This window comes from Poeciliopsis prolifica, unplaced genomic scaffold (genome assembly GCF_027474105.1).
Source record: "Poeciliopsis prolifica strain line A6 unplaced genomic scaffold, Auburn_PproV2 SCAFFOLD068, whole genome shotgun sequence".
NCBI classification, from domain to species: domain Eukaryota; kingdom Metazoa; phylum Chordata; class Actinopteri; order Cyprinodontiformes; family Poeciliidae; genus Poeciliopsis; species Poeciliopsis prolifica.
The window spans coordinates 5,273-22,913 of NW_026562443.1; positions in this window are offsets into that span (position 1 = coordinate 5,273).

Genomic DNA, 17,641 nt, shown 5'->3' on the forward strand with positions numbered 1-17,641 from the left:
GAAGTACTGAGAAGCAGTATATTTAGTGTTTTGAACAATTCCAGTGTTGATCTCAGTGAAAGAAGTCAAAAAATAAGACTAAGACGAAAAAAGCTTTCTCTCAGTGAAATAAGTCAAAAATGCACCACTGTGTAATTTTCTGCAAATTCATGAAAGTTCAGCTTCATAATCTTTGAAACAGCTTAGAAGTACTGAGAAGCAGTATATTTTAGTGTTTTGAACAATTCCAGTGTTGATCTCAGTGAAAGAAGTCAAAAATAAGACTAAGACGAAAAAAGCTTTCTCTCAGTGAAATAAGTCAAAATGCACCACTGTGTAATTTTCTGCAAATTCATGAAAGTTCAGCTTCATAATCTTTGAAACAGCTTAGAAGTACTGAGAAGCAGTATATTTTAGTGTTTTGAACAATTCCAGTGTTGATCTCAGTGAAAGAAGTCAAAAATAAGACTAAGACGAAAAAAGCTTTCTCTCAGTGAAATAAGTCAAAAATGCACCACTGTGTAATTTTCTGCAAATTCATGAAAGTTTAGCTTCATAATCTTTGAAACAGCATAGAAGTACTGAGAAGCAGTATATTTTAGTGTTTTGAACAATTCCAGTGTTGATCTCAGTGAAAGAAGTCAAAAATAAGACTAAGACGAAAAAAGCTTTCTCTCAGTGAAATAAGTCAAAAATGCACCACTGTGTAATTTTCTGCAAATTCATGAAAGTTTAGCTTCATAATCTTTGAAACAGCTTAGAAAGTACTGAGAAGCAGTATATTTAGTGTTTTGAACAATTCCAGTGTTGATCTCAGTGAAAGAAGTCAAAAATAAGACTAAGACAAAAAGCTTTCTCTCAGTGAAATAAGTCAAAAAATGCACCACTGTGTAATTTTCTGCAAATTCATGAAAGTTCAGCTTCATAATCTTTGAAACAGCTTAGAAGTACTGAGAAGCAGTATATTTTAGTGTTTTGAACAATTCCAGTGTTGATCTCAGTGAAAGAAGTCAAAAATAAGACTAAGACGAAAAAAGCTTTCTCTCAGTGAAATAAGTCAAAAATGCACCACTGTGTAATTTTCTGCAAATTCATGAAAGTTCAGCTTCATAATCTTTGAAACAGCATAGAAGTACTGAGAAGCAGTATATTTTAGTGTTTTGAACAATTCCAGTGTTGATCTCAGTGAAAGAAGTCAAAAATAAGACTAAGACGAAAAAAGCTTTCTCTCAGTGAAATAAGTCAAAAATGCACCACTGTGTAATTTTCTGCAAATTCATGAAAGTTTAGCTTCATAATCTTTGAAACAGCATAGAAGTACTGAGAAGCAGTATATTTTAGTGTTTTGAACAATTCAGTGTTGATCTCAGTGAAAGAAGTCAAAAATAAGACTAAGACAAAAAAAGCTTTCTCTCAGTGAAATAAGTCAAAAATGCACCACTGTGTAATTTTCTGCAAATTCATGAAAGTTTAGCTTCATCTTTGAAACAGCTTAGAAGTACTGAGAAGCAGTATATTTTAGTGTTTTGAACAATTCCAGTGTTGATCTCAGTGAAAGAAGTCAAAAATAAGACTAAGACGAAAAAAGCTTTCTCTCAGTGAAATAAGTCAAAATGCACCACTGTGTAATTTTCTGCAAATTCATGAAAGTTCAGCTTCATAATCTTTGAAACAGCATTAGAAGTACTGAGAAGCAGTATATTTTAGTGTTTTGAACAATTCAGTGTGATCTCAGTGAAAGAAGTCAAAAATAAGACTAAGACGAAAAAAGCTTTCTCTCAGTGAAATAAGTCAAAAATGCACCACTGTGTAATTTTCTGCAAATTCATGAAAGTTCAGCTTCATAATCTTTGAAACAGCTTAGAAGTACTGAGAAGCAGTATTTTAGTGTTTTGAACAATTCCAGTGTTTGATCTCAGTGAAAGAAGTCAAAAATAAGACTAAGACGAAAAAAGCTTTCTCTCAGTGAAATAAGTCAAAAATGCACCACTGTGTAATTTCTGCAAATTCATGAAAGTTTAGCTTCATAATCTTTGAAACAGCATAGAAGTACTGAGAAGCAGTATATTTTAGTGTTTTGAACAATTCCAGTGTTGATCTCAGTGAAAGAAGTCAAAAAATAAGACTAAGACGAAAAAAGCTTTCTCTCAGTGAAATAAGTCAAAAATGCACCACTGTGTAATTTTCTGCAAATTCATGAAAGTTCAGCTTCATAATCTTTGAAACAGCTTAGAAGTACTGAGAAGCAGTATATTTTAGTGTTTTGAACAATTCCAGTGTTGATCTCAGTGAAAGAAGTCAAAAATAACTAAGACAAAAAAGCTTTCTCTCAGTGAAATAAGTCAAAAATGCACCACTGTGTAATTTTCTGCAAATTCATGAAAGTTTAGCTTCATAATCTTTGAAACAGCTAGAAGTACTGAGAAGCAGTATATTTTAGTGTTTTGAACAATTCCAGTGTTGATCTCAGTGAAAGAAGTCAAAAATAAGACTAAGACGAAAAAAGCTTTCTCTCAGTGAAATAAGTCAAAAATGCACCACTGTGTAATTTTCTGCAAATTCATGAAAGTTCAGCTTCATAATCTTTGAAACAGCTTAGAAATACTGAGAAGCAGTATATTTTAGTGTTTTGAACAATTCCAGTGTTGATCTCAGTGAAAGAAGTCAAAATAAGACTAAGACGAAAAAAAGCTTTCTCTCAGTGAAATAAGTCAAAAATGCACCACTGTGTAATTTTCTGCAAATTCATGAAAGTTTAGCTTCATAATCTTTGAAACAGCATAGAAGTACTGAGAAGCAGTATATTTTAGTGTTTTGAACAATTCCAGTGTTGATCTCAGTGAAAGAAGTCAAAAATAAGACTAAGACGAAAAAAGCTTTCTCTCAGTGAAATAAGTCAAAAATGCACCACTGTGTAATTTTCTGCAAATTCATGAAAGTTTAGCTTCATAATCTTTGAAACAGCATAGAAGTACTGAGAAGCAGTATATTTAGTGTTTGAACAATTCCAGTGTTGATCTCAGTGAAAGAAGTCAAAAATAAGACTAAGACGAAAAAAGCTTTCTCTCAGTGAAATAAGTCAAAATGCACCACTGTGTAATTTTCTGCAAATTCATGAAAGTTCAGCTTCATAATCTTTGAAACAGCTTAGAAATACTGAGAAGCAGTATATTTTAGTGTTTTGAACAATTCCAGTGTTGATCTCAGTGAAAGAAGTCAAAAATAAGACTAAGACGAAAAAAGCTTTCTCTCAGTGAAATAAGTCAAAAATGCACCACTGTGTAATTTTCTGCAAATTCATGAAAGTTTAGCTTCATAATCTTTGAAACAGCATAGAAGTACTGAGAAGCAGTATATTTTAGTGTTTTGAACAATTCCAGTGTTGATCTCAGTGAAAGAAGTCAAAAATAAGACTAAGACAAAAAAAGCTTTCTCTCAGTGAAATAAGTCAAAATGCACCACTGTGTAATTTTCTGCAAATTCATGAAAGTTTAGCTTCATAATCTTTGAAACAGCATAGAAGTACTGAGAAGCAGTATATTTTAGTGTTTTGAACAATTCCAGTGTTGATCTCAGTGAAAGAAGTCAAAAATAGACTAAGACAAAAAGCTTCTCTCAGTGAAATAAGTCAAAAATGCACCACTGTGTAATTTTCTGCAAATTCATGAAAGTTAGCTTCATAATCTTTGAAACAGCATAGAAGTACTGAGAAGCAGTATATTTTAGTGTTTGAACAATTCCAGTGTTGATCTCAGTGAAAGAAGTCAAAAATAAGACTAAGACGAAAAAAGCTTTCTCTCAGTGAAATAAGTCAAAAATGCACCACTGTGTAATTTTCTGCAAATTCATGAAAGTTCAGCTTCATAATCTTTGAAACAGCTAGAAGTACTGAGAAGCAGTATATTTTAGTGTTTTGAACAATTCCAGTGTTGATCTCAGTGAAAGAAGTCAAAAATAAGACTAAGACGAAAAAAGCTTTATCTCAGTGAAATAAGTCAAAAATGCACCACTGTGTAATTTTCTGCAAATTCATGAAAGTTTAGCTTCATAATCTTTGAACAGCATAGAAGTACTGAGAAGCAGTATATTTTAGTTTTTGAACAATTCCAGTGTTGATCTCAGTGAAAGAAGTCAAAAATAAGACTAAGACGAAAAAAGCTTTCTCTCAGTGAAATAAGTCAAAAATGCACCACTGTGTAATTTTCTGCAAATTCATGAAAGTTTAGCTTCATAATCTTTGAAACAGCTAGAAGTACTGAGAAGCAGTATATTTTAGTGTTTTGAACAATTCCAGTGTTGATCTCAGTGAAAGAAGTCAAAAATAAGACTAAGACGAAAAAAGCTTTCTCTCAGTGAAATAAGTCAAAATGCACCACTGTGTAATTTTCTGCAAATTCATGAAAGTTCAGCTTCATAATCTTTGAAACAGCATAGAAGTACTGAGAAGCAGTATATTTTAGTGTTTTGAACAATTCCAGTGTTGATCTCAGTGAAAGAAGTCAAAAATAGACTAAGACGAAAAAAGCTTTCTCTCAGTGAAATAAGTCAAAATGCACCACTGTGTAATTTTCTGCAAATTCATGAAAGTTTAGCTTCATAATCTTTGAAACAGCATAGAAGTACTGAGAAGCAGTATATTTTAGTGTTTTGAACAATTCCAGTGTTGATCTCAGTGAAAGAAGTCAAAAATAAGACTAAGACAAAAAAAAAAGCTTTCTCTCAGTGAAATAAGTCAAAAATGCACCACTGTGTAATTTTCTGCAAATTCATGAAAGTTAGCTTCATAATCTTTGAAACATAGAAGTACTGAGAAGCAGTATTTTAGTGTTTTGAACAATTCCAGTGTTGATCTCAGTGAAAGAAGTCAAAAATAAGACTAAGACGAAAAAAGCTTTCTCTCAGTGAAATAAGTCAAAAATGCACCACTGTGTAATTTTCTGCAAATTCATGAAAGTTCAGCTTCATAATCTTTGAAACAGCTTAGAAGTACTGAGAAGCAGTATATTTTAGTGTTTTGAACAATTCCAGTGTTGATCTCAGTGAAAGAAGTCAAAAATAAGACTAAGACGAAAAAAAGCTTTCTCTCAGTGAAATAAGTCAAAAATGCACCACTGTGTAATTTTCTGCAAATTCATGAAAGTTAGCTTCATAATCTTTGAAACAGCTTAGAAGTACTGAGAAGCAGTAAATTTTAGTGTTTTGAACAATTCCATGTTGATCTCAGTGAAAGAAGTCAAAAATAAGACTAAGACGAAAAAAGCTTTCTCTCAGTGAAATAAGTCAAAAATGCACCACTGTGTAATTTTCTGCAAATTCATGAAAGTTTAGCTTCATAATCTTTGAAACAGCATAGAAGTACTGAGAAGCAGTATATTTAGTGTTTTGAACAATTCCAGTGTTGATCTCAGTGAAAGAAGTCAAAAATAAGACTAAGACGAAAAAAGCTTTCTCTCAGTGAAATAAGTCAAAAATGCACCACTGTGTAATTTTCTGCAAATTCATGAAAGTTAAGCTTCATAATCTTTGAAACAGCTTAGAAATACTGAGAAGCAGTATATTTTAGTGTTTTGAACAATTCCAGTGTTGATCTCAGTGAAAGAAGTCAAAAATAACACTAAGACAAAAAAGCTTTCTCTCAGTGAAATAAGTCAAAAATGCACCACTGTGTAATTTTCTGCAAATTCATGAAAGTTTAGCTTCATAATCTTTGAAACAGCATAGAAGTACTGAGAAGCAGTATATTTTAGTGTTTTGAACAATTCCAGTGTTGATCTCAGTGAAAGAAGTCAAAAATAAGACTAAGACGAAAAAAGCTTTCTCTCAGTGAAATAAGTCAAAAATGCACCACTGTGTAATTTTCTGCAAATTCATGAAAGTTCAGCTTCATAATCTTTGAAACAGCTTAGAAGTACTGAGAAGCAGTATATTTTAGTGTTTTGAACAATTCCAGTGTTGATCTCAGTGAAAGAAGTCAAAAATAAGACTAAGACGAAAAAAGCTTTCTCTCAGTGAAATAAGTCAAAAATGCACCACTGTGTAATTTTCTGCAAATTCATGAAAGTTCAGCTTCATAATCTTTGAAACAGCATAGAAGTACTGAGAAGCAGTATATTTTAGTGTTTTGAACAATTCCAGTGTTGATCTCAGTGAAAGAAGTCAAAAATAAGACTAAGACAAAAAAGCTTTCTCTCAGTGAAATAAGTCAAAAATGCACCACTGTGTAATTTTCTGCAAATTCATGAAAGTTAGCTTCATAATCTTTGAAACAGCTTAGAAGTACTGAGAAGCAGTATATTTAGTGTTTTGAACAATTCCAGTGTTGATCTCAGTGAAAGAAGTCAAAAATAAGACTAAGACGAAAAAAGCTTTTCTCTCAGTGAAATAAGTCAAAAATGCACCACTGTGTAATTTTCTGCAAATTCATGAAAGTTTAGCTTCATAATCTTTGAAACAGCATAGAAGTACTGAGAAGCAGTATTTTTAGTGTTTTGAACAATTCCAGTGTTGATCTCAGTGAAAGAAGTCAAAAATAAGACTAAGACGAAAAAAGCTTCTCTCAGTGAAATAAGTCAAAAATGCACCACTGTGTAATTTTCTGCAAATCATGAAAGTTAGCTTCATAATCTTTGAAACAGCATAGAAGTACTGAGAAGCAGTATATTTTAGTGTTTTGAACAATTCCAGTGTTGATCTCAGTGAAAGAAGTCAAAAATAAGACTAAGACGAAAAAAGCTTTCTCTCAGTGAAATAAGTCAAAAATGCACCACTGTGTAATTTTCTGCAAATTCATGAAAGTTTAGCTTCATAATCTTTGAAACAGCATAGAAGTACTGAGAAGCAGTATATTTTAGTGTTTTGAACAATTCCAGTGTTGATCTCAGTGAAAGAAGTCAAAAATAAGACTAAGACGAAAAAAGCTTTCTCTCAGTGAAATAAGTCAAAAATGCACCACTGTGTAATTTCTGCAAATTCATGAAAGTTTAGCTTCATAATCTTTGAAACAGCATAGAAGTACTGAGAAGCAGTATATTTTAGTGTTTTGAACAATTCCAGTGTTGATCTCAGTGAAAGAAGTCAAAAATAAGACTAAGACAAAAAAAGCTTTCTCTCAGTGAAATAAGTCAAAAATGCACCACTGTGTAATTTTCTGCAAATTCATGAAAGTTTAGCTTCATAATCTTTGAAACAGCATAGAAGTACTGAGAAGCAGTATATTTTAGTGTTTTGAACAATTCCAGTGTTGATCTCAGTGAAAGAAGTCAAAAATAACACTAAGAAAAAAAAAAAGCTTTCTCTCAGTGAAATAAGTCAAAAATGCACCACTGTGTAATTTTCTGCAAATTCATGAAAGTTTAGCTTCATAATCTTTGAAACAGCATAGAAGTACTGAGAAGCAGTATATTTTAGTGTTTTGAACAATTCCAGTGTTGATCTCAGTGAAAGAAGTCAAAAATAAGACTAAGACGAAAAAAGCTTTCTCTCAGTGAAATAAGTCAAAAATGCACCACTGTGTAATTTTCTGCAAATTCATGAAAGTTTAGCTTCATAATCTTTGAAACAGCATAGAAGTACTGAGAAGCAGTATATTTTAGTGTTTTGAACAATTCCAGTGTTGATCTCAGTGAAAGAAGTCAAAAATAAGACTAAGACAAAAAAAAGCTTTCTCTCAGTGAAATAAGTCAAAAATGCACCACTGTGTAATTTTCTGCAAATTCATGAAAGTTTAGCTTCACAATCTTTGAAAAGCTTAAGACTGAGAAGCAGTATATTTAGTGTTTTGAACAATTCCAGTGTTGATCTCAGTGAAAGAAGTCAAAAATAAGACTAAGACGAAAAAAAGCTTTCTCTCAGTGAAATAAGTCAAAAATGCACCACTGTGTAATTTTCTGCAAATTCATGAAAGTTTAGCTTCATAATCTTTGAAACAGCATAGAAGTACTGAGAAGCAGTATATTTAGTGTTTTGAACAATTCCAGTGTTGATCTCAGTGAAAGAAGTCAAAATAAGACTAAGACAAAAAAGCTTTCTCTCAGTGAAATAAGTCAAAAATGCACCACTGTGTAATTTTCTGCAAATTCATGAAAGTTAGCTTCATAATCTTTGAAACAGCTTAGAAGTACTGAGAAGCAGTATATCTTAGTGTTTTGAACAATTCCAGTGTTGATCTCAGTGAAAGAAGTCAAAAATAAGACTAAGACGAAAAAAGCTTTCTCTCAGTGAAATAAGTCAAAAATGCACCACTGTGTAATTTTCTGCAAATTCATGAAAGTTTAGCTTCATAATCTTTGAAACAGCATAGAAGTACTGAGAAGCAGTATATTTTAGTGTTTTGAACAATTCCAGTGTTGATCTCAGTGAAAGAAGTCAAAAATAAGACTAAGACGAAAAAAGCTTTCTCTCAGTGAAATAAGTCAAAAATGCACCACTGTGTAATTTTCTGCAAATTCATGAAAGTTTAGCTTCATAATCTTTGAAACAGCATTAGAAGTACTGAGAAGCAGTATATTTTAGTGTTTTGAACAATTCCAGTGTTGATCTCAGTGAAAGAAGTCAAAAATAAGACTAAGACGAAAAAAGCTTTCTCAGTGAAATAAGTCAAAAATGCACCACTGTGTAATTTTCTGCAAATTCATGAAAGTTTAGCTTCATAATCTTGAAACAGCATAGAAGTACTGAGAAGCAGTATATTTTAGTGTTTTGAACAATTCCAGTGTTGATCTCAGTGAAAGAAGTCAAAAATAAGACTAAGACGAAAAAAAGCTTTCTCTCAGTGAAATAAGTCAAAAATGCACCACTGTGTAATTTTCTGCAAATTCATGAAAGTTTAGCTTCATAATCTTTGAAACAGCTTAGAAGTACTGAGAAGCAGTATATTTTAGTGTTTTGAACAATTCCAGTGTTGATCTCAGTGAAAGAAGTCAAAAATAAGACTAAGACGAAAAAAGCTTTCTCTCAGTGAAATAAGTCAAAAATGCACACTGTGTAATTTTCTGCAAATTCATGAAAGTTCAGCTTCATAATCTTTGAAACAGCTTAGAAGTACTGAGAAGCAGTATATTTTAGTGTTTGAACAATTCCAGTGTTGATCTCAGTGAAGAAGTCAAAAATAAGACTAAGACGAAAAAAGCTTTCTCTCAGTGAAATAAGTCAAAATGCACCACTGTGTAATTTTCTGCAAATTCATGAAAGTTTAGCTTCATAATCTTTGAAACAGCATTAGAAGTACTGAGGCAGTATATTTTAGTGTTTTGAACAATTCCATGTTGATCTCAGTGAAAGAAGTCAAAAATAAGACTAAGACGAAAAAGCTTTCTCTCAGTGAAATAAGTCAAAAATGCACCACTGTGTAATTTTCTGCAAATTCATGAAAGTTTAGCTTCATAATCTTTGAAACAGCATAGAAGTACTGAGAAGCAGTATATTTTAGTGTTTTGAACAATTCCAGTGTTGATCTCAGTGAAAGAAGTCAAAAATAAGACTAAGACGAAAAAAGCTTTCTCTCAGTGAAATAAGTCAAAAATGCACCACTGTGTAATTTTCTGCAAATTCATGAAAGTTCAGCTTCATAATCTTTGAAACAGCTTAGAAATACTGAGAAGCAGTATATTTTAGTGTTTTGAAAATTCCAGTGTTGATCTCAGTGAAAGAAGTCAAAAATAAGACTAAGACGAAAAAAAGCTTTCTCTCAGTGAAATAAGTCAAAAATGCACCACTGTGTAATTTTCTGCAAATTCATGAAAGTTCAGCTTCATAATCTTTGAAACAGCATAGAAGTACTGAGAAGCAGTATATTTTAGTGTTTTGAACAATTCCAGTGTTGATCTCAGTGAAAGAAGTCAAAAATAAGACTAAGACGAAAAAAGCTTTCTCTCAGTGAAATAAGTCAAAAATGCACCACTGTGTAATTTTCTGCAAATTCATGAAAGTTCAGCTTCATAATCTTTGAAACAGCTAGAAGTACTGAGAAGCAGTATATTTTAGTGTTTTGAACAATTCCAGTGTTGATCTCAGTGAAAGAAGTCAAAAAAGACTAAGACGAAAAAAGCTTTCTCAGTGAAATAAGTCAAAAATGCACCACTGTGTAATTTTCTGCAAATTCATGAAAGTTCAGCTTCATAATCTTTGAAACAGCATAGAAGTACTGAGAAGCAGTATATTTTAGTGTTTTGAACAATTCCAGTGTTGATCTCAGTGAAAGAAGTCAAAAATAAGACTAAGACGAAAAAAAGCTTTCTCTCAGTGAAATAAGTCAAAAATGCACCACTGTGTAATTTTCTGCAAATTCATGAAAGTTAGCTTCATAATCTTTGAAACAGCAGAAGTACTGAGAAGCAGTATATTTTAGTGTTTTGAACAATTCCAGTGTTGATCTCAGTGAAAGAAGTCAAAAATAAGACTAAGACGAAAAAAGCTTTCTCTCAGTGAAATAAGTCAAAAATGCACCACTGTGTAATTTTCTGCAAATTCATGAAAGTTTAGCTTCATAATCTTTGAAACAGCATAGAAGTACTGAGAAGCAGTATATTTTAGTGTTTTGAACAATTCCAGTGTTGATCTCAGTGAAAGAAGTCAAAAATAAGACTAAGACGAAAAAAGCTTTCTCTCAGTGAAATAAGTCAAAAATGCACCACTGTGTAATTTTCTACAAATTCATGAAAGTTCAGCTTCATAATTTTGAAACAGCATAGAAGTACTGAGAAGCAGTATATTTTAGTGTTTTGAACAATTCCAGTGTTGATCTCAGTGAAAGAAGTCAAAAATAAGACTAAGACGAAAAAAGCTTCTCTCAGTGAAATAAGTCAAAAATGCACCACTGTGTAATTTTCTGCAAATTCATGAAAGTTAGCTTCACAATCTTTGAAACAGCTTAGAAGTACTGAGAAGCAGTATATTTAGTGTTTTGAACAATTCCAGTGTTGATCTCAGTGAAAGAAGTCAAAAATAAGACTAAGACGAAAAAAGCTTTCTCTCAGTGAAATAAGTCAAAAATGCATCACTGTGTAATTTTCTGCAAATTCATGAAAGTTTAGCTTCATAATCTTTGAAACAGCATAGAAGTACTGAGAAGCAGTATATTTAGTTTGAACAATTCCAGTGTTGATCTCAGTGAAAGAAGTCAAAAATAAGACTAAGACGAAAAAAGCTTTCTCTCAGTGAAATAAGTCAAAAATGCACCACTGTGTAATTTTCTGCAAATTCATGAAAGTTCAGCTTCATAATCTTTGAAACAGCATAGAAGTACTGAGAAGCAGTATATTTTAGTGTTTTGAACAATTCCAGTGTTGATCTCAGTGAAAGAAGTCAAAAATAACACTAAGACAAAAAAAGCTTTCAGTGAAATAAGTCAAAAATGCACCACTGTGTAATTTTCTGCAAATTCATGAAAGTTCAGCTTTATAATCTTTGAAACAGCTTAGAAGTACTGAGAAGCAGTATATTTAGTGTTTTGAACAATTCCAGTGTTGATCTCAGTGAAAGAAGTCAAAAATAAGACTAAGACGAAAAAAGCTTTCTCTCAGTGAAATAAGTCAAAAATGCACCACTGTGTAATTTTCTGCAAATTCATGAAAGTTCAGCTTCATAATCTTTGAAACAGCATAGAAGTACTGAGAAGCAGTATATTTTAGTGTTTTGAACAATTCCAGTGTTGATCTCAGTGAAAGAAGTCAAAAATAAGACTAAGACGAAAAAAGCTTTCTCTCAGTGAAATAAGTCAAAAATGCACCACTGTGTAATTTTCTGCAAATTCATGAAAGTTAAGCTTCACAATCTTTGAAACAGCTTAGAAGTACTGAGAGCAGTATATCTTAGTGTTTGAACAATTCCAGTGTTGATCTCAGTGAAAGAAGTCAAAAATAAGACTAAGACGAAAAAAGCTTTCTCTCAGTGAAATAAGTCAAAAATGCACCACTGTGTAATTTTCTGCAAATTCATGAAAGTTTAGCTTCATAATCTTTGAAACAGCATAGAAGTACTGAGAAGCAGTATATTTTAGTGTTTTGAACAATTCCAGTGTTGATCTCAGTGAAAGAAGTCAAAAATAAGACTAAGACGAAAAAAAGCTTGCTCTCAGTGAAATAAGTCAAAAATGCACCACTGTAATTTTCTGCAAATTCATGAAAGTTCAGCTTCATAATCTTTGAAACAGCTAGAAATACTGAGAAGCAGTATATTTTAGTGTTTTGAACAATTCCAGTGTTGATCTCAGTGAAAGAAGTCAAAAATAAGACTAAGACGAAAAAAGCTTTCTCTCAGTGAAATAAGTCAAAAATGCACCACTGTGTAATTTTCTGCAAATTCATGAAAGTTTAGCTTCATAATCTTTGAAACAGCATAGAAGTACTGAGAAGCAGTATATTTTAGTGTTTTGAACAATTCCAGTGTTGATCTCAGTGAAAGAAGTCAAAAATAAGACTAAGACGAAAAAAGCTTTCTCTCAGTGAAATAAGTCAAAAATGCACCACTGTGTAATTTTCTGCAAATTCATGAAAGTTCAGCTTCATAATCTTGAAACAGCATAGAAGTACTGAGAAGCAGTATATTTTAGTGTTTTGAACAATTCCAGTGTTGATCTCAGTGAAAGAAGTCAAAAATAAGACTAAGACGAAAAAAGCTTTCTCTCAGTGAAATAAGTCAAAAATGCACCACTGTGTAATTTTCTGCAAATTCATGAAAGTTCAGCTTCATAATCTTTGAAACAGCATAGAAGTACTGAGCAGTATATTTTAGTGTTTTGAACAATTCCAGTGTTGATCTCAGTGAAAGAAGTCAAAAATAAGACTAAGACGAAAAAAGCTTTCTCTCAGTGAAATAAGTCAAAAATGCACCACTGTGTAATTTTCTGCAAATTCATGAAAGTTAAGCTTCACAATCTTTGAAACAGCTTAGAAGTACTGAGAAGCAGTATATCTTAGTGTTTTGAACAATTCCAGTGTTGATCTCAGTGAAAGAAGTCAAAAATAAGACTAAGACGAAAAAAGCTTCTCTCAGTGAAATAAGTCAAAAATGCATCACTGTGTAATTTTCTGCAAATTCATGAAAGTTTAGCTTCATAATCTTTGAAACAGCATAGAAGTACTGAGAAGCAGTATATTTTAGTGTTTTGAACAATTCCAGTGTTGATCTCAGTGAAAGAAGTCAAAAATAAGACTAAGACGAAAAAAGCTTTCTCTCAGTGAAATAAGTCAAAAATGCACCACTGTGTAATTTTCTGCAAATTCATGAAAGTTCAGCTTCATAATCTTTGAAACAGCTTAGAAATACTGAGAAGCAGTATATTTTAGTGTTTTGAACAATTCCAGTGTTGATCTCAGTGAAAGAAGTCAAAAATAAGACTAAGACGAAAAAAAGCTTTCTCTCAGTGAAATAAGTCAAAAATGCACCATTGTGTAATTTTCTACAAATTCATGAAAGTTCAGCTTCATAATCTTTGAAACAGCTTAGAAATACTGAGAGTATACTTTAGTGTTTGAACAATTCCAGTGTTGATCTCAGTGAAAGAAGTCAAAAATAAGACTAAGACGAAAAAGCTTTCTCTCAGTGAAATAAGTCAAAATGCACCACTGTGTAATTTTCTGCAAATTCATGAAAGTTTAGCTTCATAATCTTTGAAACAGCTTAGAAGTACTGAGAAGCAGTATATTTTAGTGTTTTGAACAATTCCAGTGTTGATCTCAGTGAAAGAAGTCAAAAATAAGACTAAGACGAAAAAAGCTTTCTCTCAGTGAAATAAGTCAAAAATGCACCACTGTGTAATTTTCTGCAAATTCATGAAAGTTTAGCTTCATAATCTTTGAAACAGCATAGAAGTACTGAGAAGCAGTATATTTAGTGTTTTGAACAATTCCAGTGTTGATCTCAGTGAAAGAAGTCAAAAATAAGACTAAGACGAAAAAAAGCTTTCTCTCAGTGAAATAAGTCAAAAATGCACCACTGTGTAATTTTCTGCAAATTCATGAAAGTTTAGCTTCATAATCTTTGAAACAGCATAGAAGTACTGAGAAGCAGTATATTTTAGTGTTTTGAACAATTCCAGTGTTGATCTCAGTGAAAGAAGTCAAAAATAAGACTAAGACAAAAAAGCTTTCTCTCAGTGAAATAAGTCAAAAATGCACCACTGTGTAATTTCTGCAAATTTATGAAAGTTAAGCTTCACAATCTTTGAAACAGCTTAGAAGTACTGAGAAGCAGTATATCTTAGTGTTTTGAACAATTCCAGTGTTGATCTCAGTGAAAGAAGTCAAAAATAAGACTAAGACGAAAAAAGCTTTCTCTCAGTGAAATAAGTCAAAAATGCACCACTGTGTAATTTTCTGCAAATTCATGAAAGTTTAGCTTCATAATCTTTGAAACAGCATAGAAGTACTGAGAAGCAGTATATTTTAGTGTTTTGAACAATTCCAGTGTTGATCTCAGTGAAAGAAGTCAAAAATAAGACTAAGACGAAAAAAGCTTTCTCTCAGTGAAATAAGTCAAAAATGCACCACTGTGTAATTTTCTGCAAATTCATGAAAGTTTCAGCTTCATAATCTTTGAAACAGCCTAGAAATACTGAGAAGCAGTATATTTTAGTGTTTGAAACAATTCCAGTGTTGATCTCAGTGAAAGAAGTCAAAAATAAGACTAAGACGAAAAAAGCTTTCTCTCAGTGAAATAAGTCAAAAAATGCACCACTGTGTAATTTTCTGCAAATTCATGAAAGTTTAGCTTCATAATCTTTGAAACAGCATAGAAGTACTGAGAAGCAGTATATTTTAGTGTTTTGAACAATTCCAGTGTTGATCTCAGTGAAAGAAGTCAAAAATAACACTAAGACAAAAAAGCTTTCTCTCAGTGAAATAAGTCAAAAATGCACCACTGTGTAATTTTCTGCAAATTCATGAAAGTTTAGCTTCATAATCTTTGAAACAGCATAGAAGTACTGAGAAGCAGTATATTTTAGTGTTTTGAACAATTCCAGTGTTGATCTCAGTGAAAGAAGTCAAAAATAAGACTAAGACGAAAAAAGCTTTCTCTCAGTGAAATAAGTCAAAAATGCACCACTGTGTAATTTTCTGCAAATTCATGAAAGTTCAGCTTCATAATCTTTGAAACAGCTTAGAAATACTGAGAAGCAGTATATTTTAGTGTTTTGAACAATTCCAGTGTTGATCTCAGTGAAAGAAGTCAAAAATAAGACTAAGACGAAAAAAAGCTTTCTCTCAGTGAAATAAGTCAAAAATGCACCTGTGTAATTTTCTGCAAATTCATGAAAGTTTAGCTTCATAATCTTTGAAACAGCATAGAAGTACTGAGAAGCAGTATATTTTAGTGTTTTGAACAATTCCAGTGTTGATCTCAGTGAAAGAAGTCAAAAATAACACTAAGACAAAAAAGCTTTCTCTCAGTGAAATAAGTCAAAAATGCACCACTGTGTAATTTTCTGCAAATTCATGAAAGTTTAGCTTCATAATCTTTGAAACAGCATAGAAGTACTGAGAAGCAGTATATTTAGTGTTTTGAACAATTCCAGTGTTGATCTCAGTGAAAGAAGTCAAAAATAACACTAAGAAAAAAAAGCTTTCTCTCAGTGAAATAAGTCAAAAATGCACCACTGTGTAATTTTCTGCAAATTCATGAAAGTTTAGCTTCATAATCTTTGAAACAGCATAGAAGTACTGAGAAGCAGTATATTTTAGTGTTTTGAACAATTCCAGTGTTGATCTCAGTGAAAGAAGTCAAAAATAAGACTAAGACGAAAAAAGCTTTCTCTCAGTGAAATAAGTCAAAAATGCACCACTGTGTAATTTTCTGCAAATTCATGAAAGTTCAGCTTCATAATCTTTGAAACAGCTTAGAAATACTGAGAAGCAGTATATTTTAGTGTTTTGAACAATTCCAGTGTTGATCTCAGTGAAAGAAGTCAAAAATAAGACTAAGACGAAAAAAGCTTTCTCTCAGTGAAATAAGTCAAAAATGCACCACTGTGTAATTTTCTGCAAATTCATGAAAGTTTAGCTTCATAATCTTTGAAACAGCATAGAAAGTACTGAGAAGCAGTATATTTTAGTGTTTTGAACAATTCCAGTGTTGATCTCAGTGAAAGAAGCAAAATAACACTAAGACAAAAAAAGCTTTCTCTCAGTGAAATAAGTCAAAAATGCACCACTGTGTAATTTCTGCAAATTCATGAAAGTTTAGCTTCATAATCTTTGAACAGCATAGAAGTACTGAGAAGCAGTATATTTTAGTGTTTTGAACAATTCCAGTGTTGATCTCAGTGAAAGAAGTCAAAAATAACTAAGAAAAAAAGCTTTCTCTCAGTGAAATAAGTCAAAAATGCACCACTGTGTAATTTTCTGCAAATTCATGAAAGTTTAGCTTCATAATCTTTGAAACAGCATAGAAGTACTGAGAAGCAGTATATTTTAGTGTTTTGAACAATTCCAGTGTTGATCTCAGTGAAAGAAGTAAAAATAAGACTAAGACGAAAAAAGCTTTTCTCTCAGTGAAATAAGTCAAAAATGCACCACTGTGTAATTTTCTGCAAATTCATGAAAGTTCAGCTTCATAATCTTTGAAACAGCTTAGAAAATACTGAGAAGCAGTATATTTTAGTGTTTGAACAATTCCAGTGTTGATCTCAGTGAAAGAAGTCAAAAATAACACTAAGACAAAAAAGCTTTCTCTCAGTGAAATAAGTCAAAAATGCACCACTGTGTAATTTTCTGCAAATTCATGAAAGTTTAGCTTCATAATCTTTGAAACAGCATAGAAGTACTGAGAAGCAGTATATTTTAGTGTTTGAACAATTCCAGTGTTGATCTCAGTGAAAGAAGTCAAAAATAAGACTAAGACGAAAAAAGCTTTCTCTCAGTGAAATAAGTCAAAAATGCACCACTGTGTAATTTTCTGCAAATTCATGAAAGTTCAGCTTCATAATCTTTGAAACAGCTTAGAAATACTGAGAAGCAGTATATTTTAGTGTTTTGAACAATTCCAGTGTTGATCTCAGTGAAAGAAGTCAAAAATAAGACTAAGACGAAAAAAGCTTTCTCTCAGTGAAATAAGTCAAAAATGCACCACTGTGTAATTTTCTGCAAATTCATGAAAGTTTAGCTTCATAATCTTTGAAACAGCATAGAAGTACTGAGAAGCAGTATATTTTAGTGTTTTGAACAATTCCAGTGTTGATCTCAGTGAAAGAAGTCAAAAATAACACTAAGACAAAAAAAGCTTTCTCTCAGTGAAATAAGTCAAAAATGCACCACTGTGTAATTTTCTGCAAATTCATGAAAGTTTAGCTTCATAATCTTTGAAACAGCATAGAAGTACTGAGAAGCAGTATATTTTAGTGTTTTGAACAATTCCAGTGTTGATCTCAGTGAAAGAAGTCAAAATAAGACTAAGACGAAAAAAGCTTTCTCTCAGTGAAATAAGTCAAAAATGCACCACTGTGTAATTTTCTGCAAATTCATGAAAGTTTAGCTCATAATCTTTGAAACAGCATAGAAGTACTGAGAAGCAGTATATTTTAGTGTTTTGAACAATTCCAGTGTTGATCTCAGTGAAAGAAGTCAAAATAAGACTAAGACGAAAAAAGCTTTCTCTCAGTGAAATAAGTCAAAAATGCACCACTGTGTAATTTTCTGCAAATTCATGAAAGTTCAGCTTCATAATCTTT